Consider the following 18,993-nt stretch of genomic DNA (forward strand, 5'->3'; position numbering starts at 1 on the left):
TAAATTAAAACCCCAAAAAGTAGGCCAGGAGCGGTGGCTCACGCCTGTAATCCCAGCACTTTGGGAGGCTGAGGTGGGCAGATCACGAGGCCAGGAGATCGAGACCATCCTGACTAACACAGTGAAACCCTGTCTCTATTAAAAATACAAAAAATTAGCCGGGCGTGGTGACGGGCGCCTGTAGTCCCAGCTACTCGGGAGGCTGAGGCAGGAGAATGGGGTGAACCCGGGAGGCGGGGCTTGCAGCGAGCCGAGATTGCGCCACTGCACTCCAGCCTGGGTGACAGAGCGAGACTCCGTCTCAAAAAAAAAAAAAAAAAAAAAGTAGTTCTAAGAAAGATCTGCTCTACTTGAGTACATGGCCCTTGGTTCTGTAACCCAATAGACTATTACAAAGGTATGTAATCTTACCTCTTTAAAATGATTTTGGCTCCTCTCCCCCCACCCTCTGCCTCTGAAAAACTAAATCCTATGACTTTTTTTTTTTTTTTTCCGTGCCCTTCATATCTTTTGCCTTAAAAAGCCAGGCTCTGTTTTCCTTATGGTACATTTGAAAATATTCATTTAAATTTTTTTCCAGAAATGATGACATCAGAAAAATACAATTGCTGTAAAGAAAGCTAAAAAATTATAATGATAGGATTTACTCTGGGAAATGCATATTTTGTAGGTGAGATTACATGATGCTGTACTGAACTTGACCAAAAACTTACCAAGAAAGTAGTATTACACGTAGAGTAATTTAGGTGAAGAAGGCTACAATAAAACTTCATATTGTATTCCAGTCTAGAAATTGTAAGGATTAAGGATAGTTTAGGGTTTTGTTGAGAGGATAAAGACCAAAGTGATGAGAGGCTTGAGTTTATGTCAAACGAATAACTGAGGAAAAACAGGGTGTTTAAATTTAGTGAGAGATTAAGCCAGAGGCTTTGATAATTCTCTCCAAATATTTGAGAGGCTGTTTCATGAAAATGACTCTATTTTGGTCTTGTGTATTTCAGCAGAAATAATGAGTAAAAGTTGCAGAGACAAATGTGTGGTTCAATAAAAGGATAAACATATTATTTCAAGAGTTAGAGATTCACAAAGAAGGAATGATCTGACCCACCAACATTGGAGGCATCAAAGCATTTATGGACTTGATATATGATCTTTCCTAAAAAGGTAGTATTGTTTTCTTAGGCTTATAGTCCTAGAAAATAATAACTTTAGAAACTATTGAAGTTTTCATAATAGGTAGTCAATTTAATATAGAAAAAAATGATCTCTAAAAGTTGAGGTTTTGTTGACATTTCACCCTACTCACTGTATTTTCATTTGAAGTCCCTACATATTTTAAGACAATTCAAAAAATAAAAATAAAAATCTCATACTACCTCTGTCATGTCAACTTAAAATGGCACCTTTAGTAGAATTTATATCTGTATTACCACCCAGATATTTTCTATCGTTTTTTTCCCTATAGGTGTCAAAACGCATTACAAGGTACTTATGGTGATCAGTTCTGAGACAGAATGGTAGAAATGAGATAAAATGTAAATGAAGAAAAACGATTCTTAAGTAGCAAGGTATAATCTAAATTACCTTCTGTCAGGCTTTAAAAGACATATAGAAAGAGCTACATAACCTTTATGCTCCACAAATTTGTATGATAAGATTTATTTGTCTTAAATGTTGCTGACACCCCAAAGGCAAATCCCTGGAAATTATGAGTTATGGCTGCAGATTTTTGCCTCTGTAAAATATAAACAAATTTAGTGAGAGTGGCTGTTGAAAATATAAACCATGGTCTTTATTTTCAGTGATACAAAAAAATAAATAAAGCTATTTTTCTCTATTTCATCATGTTAGATGCTTTATCTTCCAGCAAACCAAACAGTCTGTTCATGGGTTTTGCCTTCACAACTCTCATCAGGAATATGTGACCCATGCTGCTAAAAAGAACTGCCTGAGACTGGGTAATTTATAAAGGAAAGGGGTTTAGTTGACTCACAGTTCCACATTGCTGGGCGATGAGTGGTGCTCAGGAAGCTTACAATCATGGTGGAAGGAGAAGCAAACATGTTCTTCTTCACATGGTGGCAGGAGAGAGAAGTGCAGAACAAAGTGGGAAAGCCCCTTATAAAACCATCAGATACTGTGAGAACTCACTATCAAGAGAACTGCATGGAGGAACCACCTCCATGATCTAATTACCTCCCATGAGGTCCCTCCCCCAATACATGGTGATTACAATTTAGATTACAATTCAAGATGGGATTTTAGGTGGTGACTCGGCCAAACCATATCAAGATAGTAATCACGTTTTTTTTTTAAATCATTCTGTTTGAATATATTATCACTTACTATTTATCTATTATAAAAGCCTTCTTTATTTAGATAAATCATCCTGTATATCTGAGATCTGTGGCCCATAGAAATAACAAGGTTAAAGTGTTAACAAGAAATTAATGAAGTCATATATGTTTGAGGTTTAAACAAATCATGAAATGAAGATCATGTTATTCATTCATGAGCATTATGTACTGTTATTTCACTGTTTTCCAACTGCAATTCAATGATACATATTTTAAGATGGAATTTTGTGAAAATTGTAGGAATTACTCTTTCCTCTTAAATAAGTTTTATGTGTTAAAATTAAGCGTCAGTGTTTCCTTTCAGGTTTTATATTTATCCCCAAAGGGAGAAGTAAAATCATCACACAGCAGACCAATGGGAGTAAATTGTAGAATTTATCTATCAGGAATATAAGGGATAGGATCATTTTTGAAAGATAACATTCTGAAATGTTTACACATTCTAAATCTCATAGATATACTGTTATCTGGAATCTGAAAAAAAGGAATAAAGAACAGTTTTACATTCCAAATGGTTCCCCAAGCAATAATGTAGATGAAAACAATTATAATTTCATTTTCTTACAACCAGAAAAAAATGCCTGTCAATTGGAATATCAGCCTATTGTCAATAAAAGTGATTCTCTGAACTTAATTTCAAAATACCTTACCAGTATTCCTTGAACATAAGAAAGTGCTAGCAGGAAGGACTCCAGAGTGTATGTGAAATAGGTTTAAAGGAAAAAAACTAATAAAAGTAAACAAACAAATATATACAATATATTACTATTGTTTTCTATTTTATTTTTTGAAAAACATTTTTAAATATACCATTTCACCCTTAATTTTAACACATGAAACTTTTTTTTCTTTTTTGTAAATCTGTCTCTATGAAAGAAAAGATTGGAGGTAGGCATTATGCAGTCTATCAGTGAAAGGGATGTGTGAATGTGCCCTTGAGTACCAGCCATTAGAATGACAGACCACTGCATTTTCTCTTCAGTTAGAAATTTTACTACCCCTGGAAATACTGATAACTTTTTGGAAGACTGTATCTATACAGTTTCATCTAGTCTTTATTGATATATGATTTTAAAATATTTTCTTGGTTGGTACAGACAGCACTAATGATGCATGTAGCTTGCCAAAATAGACATTTTTGTTTATAAATGTTAGGAGAATTTTGTGTAATCTTAGATACCACATACCTTACCTGGGGAAAGTGAAAATGAAATATCTCATTTTATTTTCATATTTGACTTTCCAAAATCGGATACCATAAATATGAGCTTTGAAATTTATTGAACTCCGATGATGTTCTTTGCCAGATCAAATATTCTACTGCAATTTCAATTTACTAAATTTATGTGTGAAAATTAAAATTTAATCTTAAAAAGTTTAAATATCACTGGTATTATTATTCCCTAAAATAAGTTTTTATGTTTGTAAGTCTTAAAACTTTTGGAGTAACTGGGGTACAAATTAACAAAGCATAGTCCATTTATTTCATCAAAAATTCACAGAAGATTTCAACCTGCTTGAGAAATGCTTAATTTAAATAGAAATAAAATGTGCTTACATGAATAAAAATTAGTGATAACTTTCCATTTCCTGATATGCATATTGTGACATTAAAAATTATGTAACATTTTATTTAAGGTATATACAGAAAGTGTCATCAGTAAATTGTTGTTTCTTTTCCAGTAAAACATGCTTTTAGATATTCTATATTGCCAAATAACTCTTACTAATTTTTTTTTTGTTTAGTTTTGTTTGTTGTACTTCTTCAAATAATGGCTATTCTCTGGAATTTCCAGCAACGTGGTGAACTAAGTTGATCTAAATGTACTCTGAATACTGAGAAATACTGGGGAAAATATGCGCAGAAAAACTGAATTATAAAAAAGGAAATAAAAATATCCATATTCCACAAATGAAGAAGTAAAATAATGTTGGTTTTGAGGGTGCCAGTCTAGGCAGCTCAGATAGTTCCAGAATTTTAGCACCAAGGTAACAAAAGGACATAAACTACAGTCCTTATGGATGAGAGGATGATATGTTGATACCTGTAAGAATCCAAATCATGGAAGTGATTCCTCTATGAGTTGAGAATAAGTAAAATTCACCTTGAAATGACAGTAATCAAAACAGTGTGGTACTGGTATAACGAGAGGCATGTAAACCAATGAGAAAGAATATAATAGCTCAGAAATAAAACCTTCTATATAGGTTCACATTATTTTCAACACAAATGCCAAGGCCATGCAATGGGGAAAGATTACTCTTTAACAAATTATGTTGGGAAAACTGGATGACTACATACAAATGAATGAAATTGGACCCTTGCATTGTAACTTATACAAAAACCAACTCAAAATGAATTAAAGACCTAAACATAAGAGCTAAATGTCTACAGCTTTTAGAAGCAGACACAGCAGAAAAGATTCATGACACTGAATTTGGCAATTATTTGTTGGATATAACATCAAAAACTCACAAAAGAAAAAAATGGGTAAATTGTACTTGATAAAAATTAAAAACATCTGTTTATCAAAGGACATTCTCAACAGATTAAAAATTTAAGGAATGAAAAAAATTGCAAATAATGTATCTAATATGAAATTAATTTCCAGATTATATAAAGAATTCCTATGACTCAACTACAAAAAAAGTTGATTCAAAAATAAACAAAATACTTGAATATACATTTTTCTCCAAAGCAGATAAACAAATAGCCAATAAACACATGAAAAAAAGCACAGTATTTATAATCATCAGGTAAATGCCAATCAAAACCAAAGAGATAGCACTTTATACCTGTTAGGATGAGATGGCTATTACTAAAAACGACAACAACAACAAGAACCACCAAGAAAATAATGTGTTGGCAAAGATGTGGAGAAAGTGGAAATCTTGTGCATTGATGGTGGGGATGTAAAATGGTGAATCTGCTGTGGAACACAGTAATCTATATAGCAGAAAATTAAAAATAGAATTACCATATGGTCCAGGAATTCTATTTCTGACTATATTTCCAAAAAGATAGAAAACAAGGACTTGAACAGATATTTGTGGACCCAAGTTCATAATTACATTACACACAGTAGTCAAAGCGAAGCAATCTAAGTGTCCATTGATAGATGTACTGATAAATAAAATGACATAGATACATAGGATATTTTTCAGCCTTAAAAAGAAGAACATTCTGGCACTGGATGCAGCATAGATGAACTCTAAAGACATGATAAATGAAATAAGCTGGTCACAGAAGGAAAAATATTGTATAAATTCACTTATGTGAGATGCTTAGATTTGTCAAATTCATAGAAACAGAAAGTAACATGGTGGTTACCTGAGACTGGGGGGAGAATAAAAAAGAGTCATTGTTTAATGGGTACTGAATTTCAGATAGGGAAGATGAAGAGTTTTGGAGGAGGATGGTGGTGATGATTGTACAACACTGTGATTGTACTTCATGCCACTGAACTGTACACTTAAAAATGGCTAAAATGGATGGTAAATTTTATGTTATATATTCTTTACCATAATTTTTTAAAAAAACAAAGCTCAGTTGGGTGGCAGAGAAACTTGTAACATAACTGTATTTTATGAGTTATGTTACACTCTCTTAAAAAGTCAATAAATTGACTTGAAAATATGGCTACCCAAGCTGGTATAACCTAACTCATTGTCAATCAGCTAGTCAGTTATCTAGCAAGTTAAAACTACCTGTGTCATTTATGTGTATATCCATTGTAAGAAAATGTGTGCTATAAAATTTAAAACATACATTTTCTAGTAATTTTTATACTTACGATACATGAATAGGCAAATGTAGTTATAAGAAAAACTTTTCTTATGTGTTGCTTTGGACACGTTATCTAGCAAGGACAATGTGTTTCTCCAAGGCTTTGGTAGCCATTTCCTATCTCCATTACTTTCCTTTCACTGTAATTTTGAAGAGGTAACAGATTTTATTCTCTTCATTCAAAATAAATTATTTAATTGCTGAGGGGAGGAAATAAAAGGCAAATATATAATTTAGATGTTATCTACCATATATTTTGTCTCATAACAGATATTGGCCACTAAGAAATATTTATTTGAACTGAATAAATGAGTTTCAATTGAAACTTTATTTCAGGCTGATTTTAAGCTTTCAACAGATATTTACACTTGTTCAAGAAATTAAAATCCAATATATTTTTATTTAAATAGTTATTTATTGGTTGTGAGTACTTATTGCTTTTAAATGTATAATTATAAAAATACTTTAGAATTAGTGAAAGAAAGACTTCAACAAATTAACCCCAATATACGTTGCTCACATAACAATTTTAAATTGATGTATTACCTTGAACTGCACTGCAACCATATATTTTTAGCTTTCTTACTGAATTTAATAAAATATTCCTGTGAAGTCTTTATAGTTATAATCATTTTTGATGATAATTTCATTTTGGATCAATGTTTCTTCCTCCTGGCAGGAAATATTTTCTTTAAGTTGGTCTGCTGACTATAATATTTCTGCTAAATGTAGTGAGGAAAAAATAATTTAAATTTTAAATTCATTTTAATTTGATTACTAAATACCCTTTAGGGACAACATTTTTCTGTCAAGATAATTAATAATTTTAAAATATGTTTTCAATATGTATTTGCCTGCAAGAAAATATATAATACAATATCTTGGGAGAACATCCATTGTATATTTCTAACTGTGATATTTTCTATGTAACTACTTGGAATGTGGCTACATTAATATCCAAAATTAAACATAAAAGATACACATTGTTTTTGCAAAGTCAGCCCCTGAGATAACAGCTTATTAATATCAAAAATAACTAAAATATTTCGCTTCTATCACCTTAACCAGTTTCTAATTTGTTTTCCTGAATTGTATCAAGATCCTTACTGATACAACTATTTCACTTTACAAGCTCTTTCTCTCATATCTACATTTCCAAAATACATATTGAGTGACTATTATCTAAATGAAATTCTTTTAACCTTTGTTCAAAACAGTAATGTTTTGAAAGGAGAGGAACAAAACAATGCTAAGTGAAGTGCATACTGAGAAAACTCAAGCACTGAGCATAAGTTATTATTTTCATTTGCAAATGATAGCACAAGGCAGGTGGCATTATTTTTTTCTTTTTTAATTGTTTTGTTTTTTGAATCAAGTGGAGAAACATCTTTCATGACTTGGGAAAGAGTGCTATTTGTAAAAGTTTTATTCTCCGATGATTAAAATATTTATAGATATCAAAAGGTGGGTGAATGGTAGTGAATGTTGAGATGGGGTAGAGAAGAATGTGTTTAAGGGAGTCATTGATACCAAACCAGAATGCAGGCCTAGCTCATATGGAAAAACAAAACAAAGCGAAACAAAACAAAACATGGAAGTGTTTTAAACTTGATTTAGTGGGAGATAGAAATCAACCTTTGAATGAAAATCCAAAGCTAATATTAGAATAAAGCGGATTATCAAGGATAAACCTGTTCTATAAATACTGTGTTGAATAAATATGTTGAGAATCAATGTGGCATAGTGAAGAAAATAAAAAACTCTAATGTTAGATCTAACGGAATGTGAATCCTGATTTTGCCTCTTGAGGGGTTATTGAATTTACTAGAAGTATGTAAATAATCTGTACCCTCATTTCATATATAAAATATGAATAGTAAACTCTCTTTTGAGATGTTCTAAGAATTAAACAAGGTAAAATGTAAAGTTAAAGTAAATGAGCTGGACTATAGAAAGTACTGTTTATTGCTGTTGTTCTTAATTATTTATATTTCAATAATAGCATAATTACTTTGTTTTTGTAGGGAACTATCCTTCAATATGCAGACCTGTGTCTACTGATAGATAACCTTTACATTTTAGCCATACAGTTATGAACAAAAGCTGGATGTAGGAAAAATTATAACATAACCTTTATTGCTGTACTTATGAAATTAAAATTCTCTGAAGCCAAATTTTATAGTCCATTAATTTCATGTCCTTCTTTACAGAATGCCTGCAAGTTTAATGGCCAACAACATGTTTAGGTGCAATGTCCTTTGTACTTAAGTGTGATGCCTTAGAAAGAATTGAGAAATATTCTAACCAGTGGACCTAAACACTGGAGACTGTTATATTGATTTAGTTAAAGTGGGTCAGAAATTAACTCCTGCCACAAAGTGTTTTGTTTGGTTTTGCAAAATAAAAAAAAAAATCAGGAATGTAGAGTGCTACAATGCCAATGCCAAGGAGAAGCAGTTAAAATAAGTTTATACGTTGATATCAGTCCTTGCTTCATTGATTTTCGTAACCTATCTTAGAAGAGGATGGCTTAGATGGAAATGCTGTAGCAGATCCTAGAAGGCTCTACAGTTTAACACTGTCAGTAAACCCCGTATTTCACAGCTGAAAGTCAAGTTCTTTCTTGAGAGAGGTATGAAGAGTGCACCTCCATAACTGCTACAAGTGGTGAATTGTGACAGAATGATGAATAGTTGTTAGACTCCTCATTCTTTCGAATAACTAGTAATATCTGTACCTTAAGGTAGCAGTAAACAAAATGACTTCTTTGGTCATCATTATATTGCATCAACATGCATGACTAAATTTTATAATGAGGTTTGAATAATCAAAATTATGCATTTACATCCCCTGTACTCCATTAATAAATATTTTTTTTCTGAAGTTTTACCAGGTCCTAGCCTGAAAACACCAATATCAAGGCTTATTAACCAGATTAAAATTTACAGAATTAAGTTGGCAACAAAGGATTATACCCCAAAATCTTTTTGAAATTACGTTCAAAATAGGTTACTCTGTATGAAAGATAATGTATATAAAACATAATATTTTTGTTCCATGCTGCATAATATTATCTAATACTTTGGAGGAAATTAGTGAATGACTATTTGCTGAAATAATGAACTGATTTATTAACTGCTTTCTTGTTGGTTATCCACATGTAAGTTATTGAGAAATAAAGGACATATTTAAGTAAAACCAATTTTCACCCAGAGTACAACAGCACTGGAATAAACTGCATTTGGATTTTCCAGTAGTTGGTTAAAAATTTTATTAAAATACACAACAAGTTCTCTTCTAATTTATTTCTACACCTCATTGTTTGTTTCATCTTCTTTTATTTTTTTATTCCAAAATATAAATTCCAAGCATTTATTAGTGCCTTACATACACTAATTACTCTTTTTTGAATAAATACATGCTGTTGGATAGAGTACAACACATGAGGGCAAAGAGAGGCTAGCTGTTTCTCTTTCACCAAAGTACTCACAGGAATTACTGGAACCTTTTCCTTATCTAAAAGACACTCGTAAACTCATGGTTTTCACTCTGTCTACGTTTTCAAGAGAGCCAAATATTCAACATTAAAACATGACTTTAAAGAAAATAGAGTAAAAATTAAAATGAAATGTTACGGATCTAGTAGTTTTCAAGAAAGATTGTGGGCTGGGCATGGTGGCTCATGTCTGTAATCCCAGCACTTTGGGAGGCCGAGGTGGGTGGATCACCTGAGGTCAGGAGTTCGCAACCAGCCTGGCCAACATAGTGAAACCCCATCTCTACTAAAAATACAAAAATTAGCCAAGTGCGGTGGTGGGCACCTGTAATCCCAGCCACCTGGGAGGCTGATGCAGGAGAATCATTTGAACCTGGGAGGCGGAGGTTGCAGTAAGCCAAGACTGCACCATTGTACTCTAGCCTGGGAAACAAGAGCAAAACCCCATCTAAAAAACAAACAAACAAACAAAAAACAAAAACAGAATGATTGTGAAGCTGGGGGCATGGTGGCTTATGCCTGTAATCCCACCAATTTGGGGGGCTAAGGCAGGAGAATCACTTGAGGTCAGGAGTTTGAAACCAGCCTGGCCAACATGATAAAACTCCATCTCTACTAAAAATACAAAAATTAGCTGGGCATAGCGGCACCACCTATAATCCCAGCTACTCGGGAGGCTGAGCCACAAGAATCACTTGAATCTGGGAGGCGGAGGTCACCTGAGCTGGGATCATGCCACTATACTCCACCCTGGGTGACAGAGTGAGACTCTGTCTCAGAAAAAAAAAAAACAACAACAAGGAAGCTGTGAATGAAGGCTTTTTCCAATCAGTTAGGACATTAAATGTCTGAGTACTTTATTGAACACTCATTTCAATACCAGTCCTCCAAAATAATGAGTTTACTCAAAAAGAATATAAGTGGGAGCTAAACACTGAGCACACATGGACATAAAATGGAAACAACAGACATTGCAGGCTATTAGATGAGGTAGGAAAGGCAGAGGCTGTGGGTTGAAAAACTACCTGTTGGGTACTATGCTCACTACATGGGAGCAAAATATCCATGTAGGAAACCTACAAATGTATCTCCATATCTATAATAAAAGTGGATCCTAGGGAAATAGTTACAGAAATTTGGAAAGACAGTTCCATAAGGATATTAATCACATTATTTGTTATTGCAAAACAATTGGAAACAACCCAAATTTTGTCAGTGAAGTTTTGGTAAAATAAATTATGATATATATGTAGGTATATATACACCTATATATAGATATAGATATATACATACACATATGTATGTATGTATATATACACATATATACATCTATACTTTTGCATACATACATATGATATATATGAGATATATATATACACTTGTATATATAAAACAACCTTCATTATTTTTAAAATTTTTTTCCTAAAAAAAGACTTGCAGTGATTGAGAGAAAGATAAACTCTCAATATTTAACGCAATATTTTGAGGCTTTTTATTTACTATTTCATTGTCTTCTAGCTAAATTGCACATTCCATTAAAAATTTTAATAATCAAACAAATAAATTACTTGCCTAAAGGATTTTATGACCTGCGCAGTAAATTCTTTTATTCTATTTATTTTCCCAGGCAGTGGCAAATACCCAGACCCTAGGTCTGTACCTCAGGTATATGGTCTAATAGAAACTCTATTGCACAAAAATATGTTTTCCACAGTCTAAAAGGTCTCTGCGGGCAATTGTTCTTGGAAGAGCAACTCTCTGGATTTGCTTTGACTTTCAACGATGTTTCCTGCAGGCAGGCAAGACTCTAAACACAATTTCTCTCATCCAAGTGTCTGGTAAATTTTATAGACAGTAGTTTACTGATCATTCTGCCAGAGTAGATTATTACTGACTGGTATCTGACATTCTTTTATAATGCCCTCCTGTTGAGAAAATCTGGACATGTCAAAATTGAAGCATATTTAGATGTTAAGTGTGTCAGATAATATTAAACAAAAAATCAATAATACGAATTTAAATTGAGTTGCACAAGAATTTGAAATCAAGCAGCAATGAAACACATAACTATTTCGGTGAAACTTTGAAGCTCATACACACGAGAGAGTTTAAAAATTCTCTACTGCTCATGTAAGAAATTACAACAAATTTAGTGACATAAACGAATGAATTCTCTCACAGTTCTGGAAATCAGAAGTTCTAAATCAGTTTCACTGAGTTAATGGCAAGGCTTATTCCTTGTAGAGGCTCTGAGGTGAAAATCCTTTTATTGGCCTTTCCTAGCTTCTAAAGTTTCTTTTCTTACATTTCTGGGCTTACCCCTTCTTCCACCTTCAAAGCCAGCAGTATAACATCTTTAAATCACTACCTCCGTATTAACATCTCTTCTGTCTTTCTAATTACTTCCCTCTTATAAGGACTCCTTTGATTAAATCAGAACCACCCACATAATCCAAGATAACCTTTCTGTCCCAAAGTCCTTAATCACATTGGCAGTCTCTTTTCCCATATAAATTAACACTAGTTTCTGTGGATTAGGGCAAGGATGTGGCATATTTATGGCCTACCATAAACCTTTAATATTAGAAATCATTATATATATTTTATGCATAATTTATACATAGTTTGGACTATGTACGAAAATATAATTGAAACTTCTTCTACTCAAATATTTGACTTTCACTCAAATCTTGATATTTACTTGGCACTTATTTTAATGATATCATATAACAATTATTAATACTATAATATTTCATCATATTGCATAGGTTCAGCCTTTTGGGAAATGTTTAAGGTGTTAAATACTTATATTTAGATGACTTAGATGACAGAGCAAAATTTTTTTTTTTTTTTTTTTTTTTTTTTAAGACAGTCTCACTCTGTAGCCCAGGCTGGAGTGCACTGGTATGATCTCGGCTCACACAACCTCTGCCTCCTGGGTTCCAGTGATTCTCCTGTCTTCCTGCCTCAGCCTCCTGAATAGCTGGGATTATAGGCATGCACCACCACGCCTGGCTAATTTTTGTATTTTTAGTGGAGACAGGGTTTCATCACATTAGCCAGGCTGGTCTTGAGCTCCTGACCTCAAGTGATCCTCCTGCCTTGGCCTCCCAAAGTGCAGAGCAACTTGGGCTGGGATAAGCTTGCGTGACTTGTTTCTAACCTACTTGGTTGTCAGTTGAGCTTGCACCTGTAGTCAGCTGGTAGTCTATGGTCATATCCATATATATAGTGGTCAGCTTGGTTCTTGAAAAGCTTGATGGAAGTAACTGGGCTGCTCATCCTCAGAAATTTTGGGGGGGTTTTCACATGGAGGTGATCATCGAGTTTAATAGAGTAGCAAAAGATGGCATGTCCCACTACAGAGCACAGGTATGTTTCATGTCTCTGCTTGCATCATGAATACTATTGTACCATTTACCAAAGTAAATTATATGGCCAAATCCAGATTAAGGGCAATAAATTCAGAAATATAAAGCTCTTGATGGAACACAGCTCTTGATGGTTTCAAAGTCAAATGACAAAAAGTTGTGCATGCTGGAATTGTAGCCATTTTTGCAATCTACCACACTTAGGATGTTGATTCCTAAACCAATTATGTCAAAGGTAATTGCATTACCATTATCATCGCAGTCAAATACAAGGGTTATTCAAATACTGTAATAGAGTTGGAATTATTTTTTCAAGGTAAAAGTTTAAAGAGCTAGCAAAAGACTTGGGCTAGCAGAGGTACCTATTTTATTCATCCCTCCCTAAACATTTAAAGGGCATGTGATCTAATAATTTAGAAGCTCTTCCCGAGAACTTAATCTTAAGCCTAGGAAACAAACATCATATTTAGATGTGGAAAATTCCTATGATATAGTTCTAAAAATGTTTTCAATTATCTCCTGTTACCTTGATTCCAGTCCTTCCTAATAATCTTCAAACTGCCTATAACTTACCAATAATTATCATTAATCCAATATTTGTTGTATTCCTTAATTTTTGAGACATTTCTTAATTGAAATATTTTATCTGTATTTTTCTCAATAGCTGACCTAAATTTTATAGCTCATTCTGTTGTAATCCAACATTGAATAAAAATTTGAAATATTTACAAATCCTGCATAGACTGATGTGATTTACAGGTGAAATCCTACTTATCGGATGTTTATTGGAGCTTCTTTAGTGTTAAGATCTATAAATATGTAAAAGGACATGTAGGGATCCCTGATTTTAGCCTGTTAAAAACAAGCATTAAGATCAATTTAATTTGTAAGATGATAAGACAAGACAAAACAAGGTAATATAATAAGACAAAAAAGAAAACACCTGTGTGTTTTCCTTTTGCACCTATTTTACATGATATTCAGTTGCTGATGTTTCAGCTAAAATCATGAACATGGAAGCTGTATGATCTTTAAATTTTGCCATTATGTTTATGAAACAGATCACTGTTTGAAAAATCCAGAACACTAGTCCAATCCCATTGAGCAGTGACTACTATCCTGACTAGATAATTGTAATGTATACAATAATTAAAATGTTCAGATTGGTTTTATTCTCTGTTAGATTGTAATAAAGCTTTATGGGTAGCTATAATTAACCTCTATTGATGTTAATTATGAGCTTTTAGGGATCTTGCAATTGTTTACCATGCAATTCTCTTAAAAGATGTCTGAAGCAGCATAGATTAAAGAGTATATACAGCAAGACTTGTAGCCATAGTCATTCAGTATGGAAAAATAAATAGTTGCTAACAGTGACATGCAGAGGTCATTTATTTTTTGTTCACTATGAATTATTTAATTTATTCCCTTATTAGGTATAGGAAGGTCATTTGTGGCATCAAACAATTTTCTCAGAATGAGCTCAGGCTCTCAGTGGAGCTCCCAGGCTAAACTATGAAAGGTGGAAGATATTATCAATTTTCTCTACATCCACCATACTATTATTGTCTCCAAGGTTAGCTGAAGAGATGTAGCGAAATTCTGCCCCAAATGAGAACATAATGGAGACTAGACCTTTGGGTCGTGTCATTATATTTCAAGTATCAGGGCTTCGCCTCTACTAGTTCCTTTGTTACATCTGTTCCTAGAGTGCTTTCTTTTTTGTGGTTCTTATAAGGTCCCTGATATTACCTTTGCCAACATCAAGGGCAGAATCACAATAGAAAGTATAGATGTGTAGCTCAGCAGTGGAAAGTTACTTAAAATAGAACTATTATTTTAAAATTGACATAAGAACCACAGTTTCAATTTACTTTGGACGTGAACACTAAAGTCTTCTGCTTGTATTGCTTTCCCATATATATATATATATATATATATATATATATATATATATATATGTATGAATTGTGATATGTATTTCACAATTTATTTTGTCAATTCAAAGTGTATCTAACCATAACCCCAATCCATCTTAAAGACATTTATACATTTATAATTTTTAAAATTGAGAAAATTTAATAACTGCAAGAGACTGAGGTAGAATTAGTGCCAAGTATTGGGGAATTTCTATTGTTATGGGTCAAAACCTCACATTTATTTCCAGAATTACTTCTTCCAGTAGTCTCTGCTCTGTTTCTATATACCAGGCACTTTATTTCAGGACCTAGAATTTTTCTTTCCTCAGGCAGCTCTTGCTACCAACTGTTAAATCAGAAATTATGCAGGATTTGAGATATTACCCTGTTAATATAACTGCCACAATTTTATAAACACACATATGTACACACACACACACACACATATACATATATATGTACATACACACATATATATAGAGAGATTCCTGCATATATATGTACATATATGGTATATATGATGTGTATCTAAAATGTATAAATCTCTATATATGTGTGTGTGTATCTCTATCTCTGTTTTTATCAATCTGTATGTATTAATAGGAACACCATACTTCTGGATCAGAGAACAGACCTTTCATTTACTCATACCTAGAGCAATCTGAGAAGCAGTGGCTGCCCATGCACCAGTTCCCCACAGAGTGAAAAAATGGTAACAAAATGTACATGCTCTGTGTCCTGTACATGCAGGGCTTTCCACCAGACAAAATGCATCTGGGAATATAAAACCTGGAGCTTATTTAGGGAAGCTGGTACATTACACCATTCTCCCTCTGAAGAAGAGTGAGGGAGGCCTTTGTTCTGGAATGTAAACACATCCTCTCTGAGAAAGAGTGAAGGAAGGGGGCTGAGGAGAAGGTCTTTAACTCTCTTTTACTACTCTAAAATATAAACACATGACTTGGGATTCATTATCCTTAGAACGTAAGCAAAAGGATTCAAGGAAGAAGCAATTTTACTTTTCATTGGCAAGAAAAAAATATCTCTAACTTCAAAGGCATGCTTCCCATGCAACCTTCTTTAAACCAAGATACCAGTACTCTTCACTCTGAAAGCCTTAACCATGCAGAAACATGCAAATATTCATGAAGCCTTATTATCCAACACCACCATAATGTGTGTGATGGTTAATAATGAATGTCAACTTGATTGGATTGAAGGGTGCAAAATATTGTTCCTGGGTGTGTCTGTGAGGGTATTGCCAAAGGAAATTACCATTTGAGTCAGTGGACTGGGAGAGGCAGGCCCACCCTCAATCTGGGTGGGCACAATCTAATCAGTTGCCAGCGTGGCTAGAATAAAGCAGGCAGAAGAACATGGAAGGACTTGTCCTGGTGAATCTTCCAGCCTTCATCTTTCTCCCATGCTGGTGCTTCCTGCCCCAAACATAAGAACTCCAAGTTCTTCAGCTTTTGGACTCTTGGACTTATACAAGGGATTTGTCATGGCTTCTTGAGCCTTTAGCCACAGACTGAAGGGGGCACTTTTGGCTTCCCTGGGACTTTTTCGGTTTTGGGGCTCGGACTGGGTTCCTTCCTCCTCAGCTTGCAGACGGCCTATTGTGGGACTTCACCTCGTGATCTTTTGAGTCAATTCTCCTAATAAATTCCCCTTCATATATACACATGGTCCTATTAGTTCTGTCTACTTAGAGAAGCCAGACCAATACAATGTTCTTCCTCTTATATTCACCAATCCTGGGCTTCTAAACTCCAAGAAATCCCTCTCTTCTTTTAAACTATGGTCCTCAAATTAATAGCACGTCTCTTCCTCTATCATCCTGGGCAGCTAACTAACAGTTTTCAATAATTTTAAACAATTCTCAAAAGATAACAAGAGCCAGTGCCTTCAAATGGTTGGTGATTTCTTCTTTATAAAAAACATCCTTAATGAGAGGAAAGTCAAAGTGTGAAAATAGTATGACACAAGACAAAACAAATATGGGATAAATAACAAATTCAGTAGCCCAACAATTTATGCTGCCAAAGGTTCCTTCGTTTCAGCCTTGCCTGATAGTAGATCCTCCTCTTACACAATGACTTTTATTACTGAAAATGTAATTTTTCATTGTACAGCCTCCACAAATTCTGATATGGAAATCTTTAAATGTTGTTCTAAGTGTTTAAACAATGTTCTTTGTCTTCTTTCCTTTTTCTTTTCATGTTATTTTAATTTAGAAATAGAAAACATCTTGGAAGAAATAAAAAGGAAGAAACCACAAAATATTCAGCAAATTTTCACTCCATGAACTTCTCAAACCCTCACTTGTTCACCCATCCCTAAGATGGAAAACAGTCTTCCAAAACATATTCAGCTACCAGCAATTATGTTATTAATAGGAATATGAACCAATTACACAGAAAATCCAATGAATCCCATTATAGCAAATCTTATTGCTGTTGCCATGGCAATCTTCTGCAATTCTTTTCTCTCAGGTTCGGAGCATCTTTTAACCAACTGAACTGAGTCCTTTACAAACTGCCAACTTGGCTCAACAAACTGTATTACATGATCCATGATTGCCTGTACCAGCTAAGATGCCCAAACCATGTTCTTTCATTTGAGGAGACAATCAAATATTTTTGAATAGGGTTGTGTCCGTAATGGTAATTTATAGTAATTATTTCAGTGGCAATTGGGTCAAAATATTAATGTGGATAGATAGGAGACTGGGAAAACACAGCAGAGAATATTGCAATAATCTAGGTATAAGACCATACATACATAAATCATTCTATCAATGAAAATAATAAAAAAGATGACTTTGAAAGTAGGAGACATTTGAAAATAGTAACTTATACGTGGGTTTTCAAGTATGGAATAGTTAAAATTCAAAATCAACAACACTTATGTAGTGAGAATAATGAAAATATCCTTGATTACAAGTAAAGTAAAAACAGAATAGAGAACCCAGAAATAAATCCATGCATTTACAGTCAACCTGTTTTAGACAAAGTTGACAAAAATATACATTGTGGAAACATACATCTCTTCAATAAATGGTATTGTAAAAACAGGATATACATATGCAGAAGAATAAAATTAAACCCCAATTTCTTGCCATACAAAAATTAAATCAAAATAAATTAAAGACTTAAATCTAAGACTCGAAACTATAAAACTACCAGAAGAAAACACTGGGGAAATGCTTCAGGACATTTGAGCAAAGATGTCTTGAGTAAGACCTCAAAAGCACAGGCACTCAAAGCAAAAAATGGACAAATTAGATCCCATCAAGCTTACAAGCTTTTGCATAACACAGGAAATGATTAACAGAATGAAGGACAATCTACAGAATGGAAGGAAATATTTTAAAACTATTCAAATGGCAAGGAGTTGGCCAACAGGTATATGAAAACATGCTTGACATAACCAATCATCAGAGAAATAGAAATCAAATGGGTTTTATCCAAAAGATAGAAAATAAAAAGCTAACAAGGATGTGAAGAAAAATGAATCTTTGTACACTGTTGGTAGGAATGTAAATTAGTAAAACCACTATCGAGACCAATATGGAGGTTCCCCTAAAAACTATAGATAGAACTACTTGATGATCCAGAAATCCCACTGCTGAATACATATTTGAAGAAAATACATCAATATATTAAAGAGATATCTGCATTCTCATTTTTATTGCAGCACTATTCACAATAGCCAAAATATTGAATGAAACTAAGTGCCCATCAACAGATAAAAAGATAAAGAAAATATCACATATATCCATAATAGAATATTATTCAGCCATAAAAATAATAAAATTTTGTCATTTGTAGCAGCATTGATGGAATTAGAGGTCAGTATGTTAAATAAAATAAGCCAGACACAGAAGGACAAATATCACATGTTCTTACCATATATGGGAGTTTAAAAAAGTGATCTAGGGAGGCTGAGGCAGGCAGATCATGAGGTCTGGAGATCGAGACCATCCTAGCTAACATAATGAAACCCCGTCTCTACTAAAAATACAAAAAAAAAAAAAAAATTAGCCCAGTGTGGTGGCGGG

General features: G+C 33.6%; 1 pseudogene; it reads right to left on the reverse strand.

Moving 5' to 3' along the window:
* Positions 1–17,300: 17,300 nt before the first annotated feature.
* LOC112132351 (protein transport protein Sec61 subunit gamma-like) lies at positions 17,301–17,507 on the reverse strand (annotated as a pseudogene).
* Between the last annotated feature and the right edge of the window lie 1,486 nt (positions 17,508–18,993).

The sequence above is a fragment of the Pongo abelii genome, chromosome 11 (genome assembly GCF_028885655.2).
Source record: "Pongo abelii isolate AG06213 chromosome 11, NHGRI_mPonAbe1-v2.0_pri, whole genome shotgun sequence".
NCBI lineage: Eukaryota > Metazoa > Chordata > Mammalia > Primates > Hominidae > Pongo > Pongo abelii.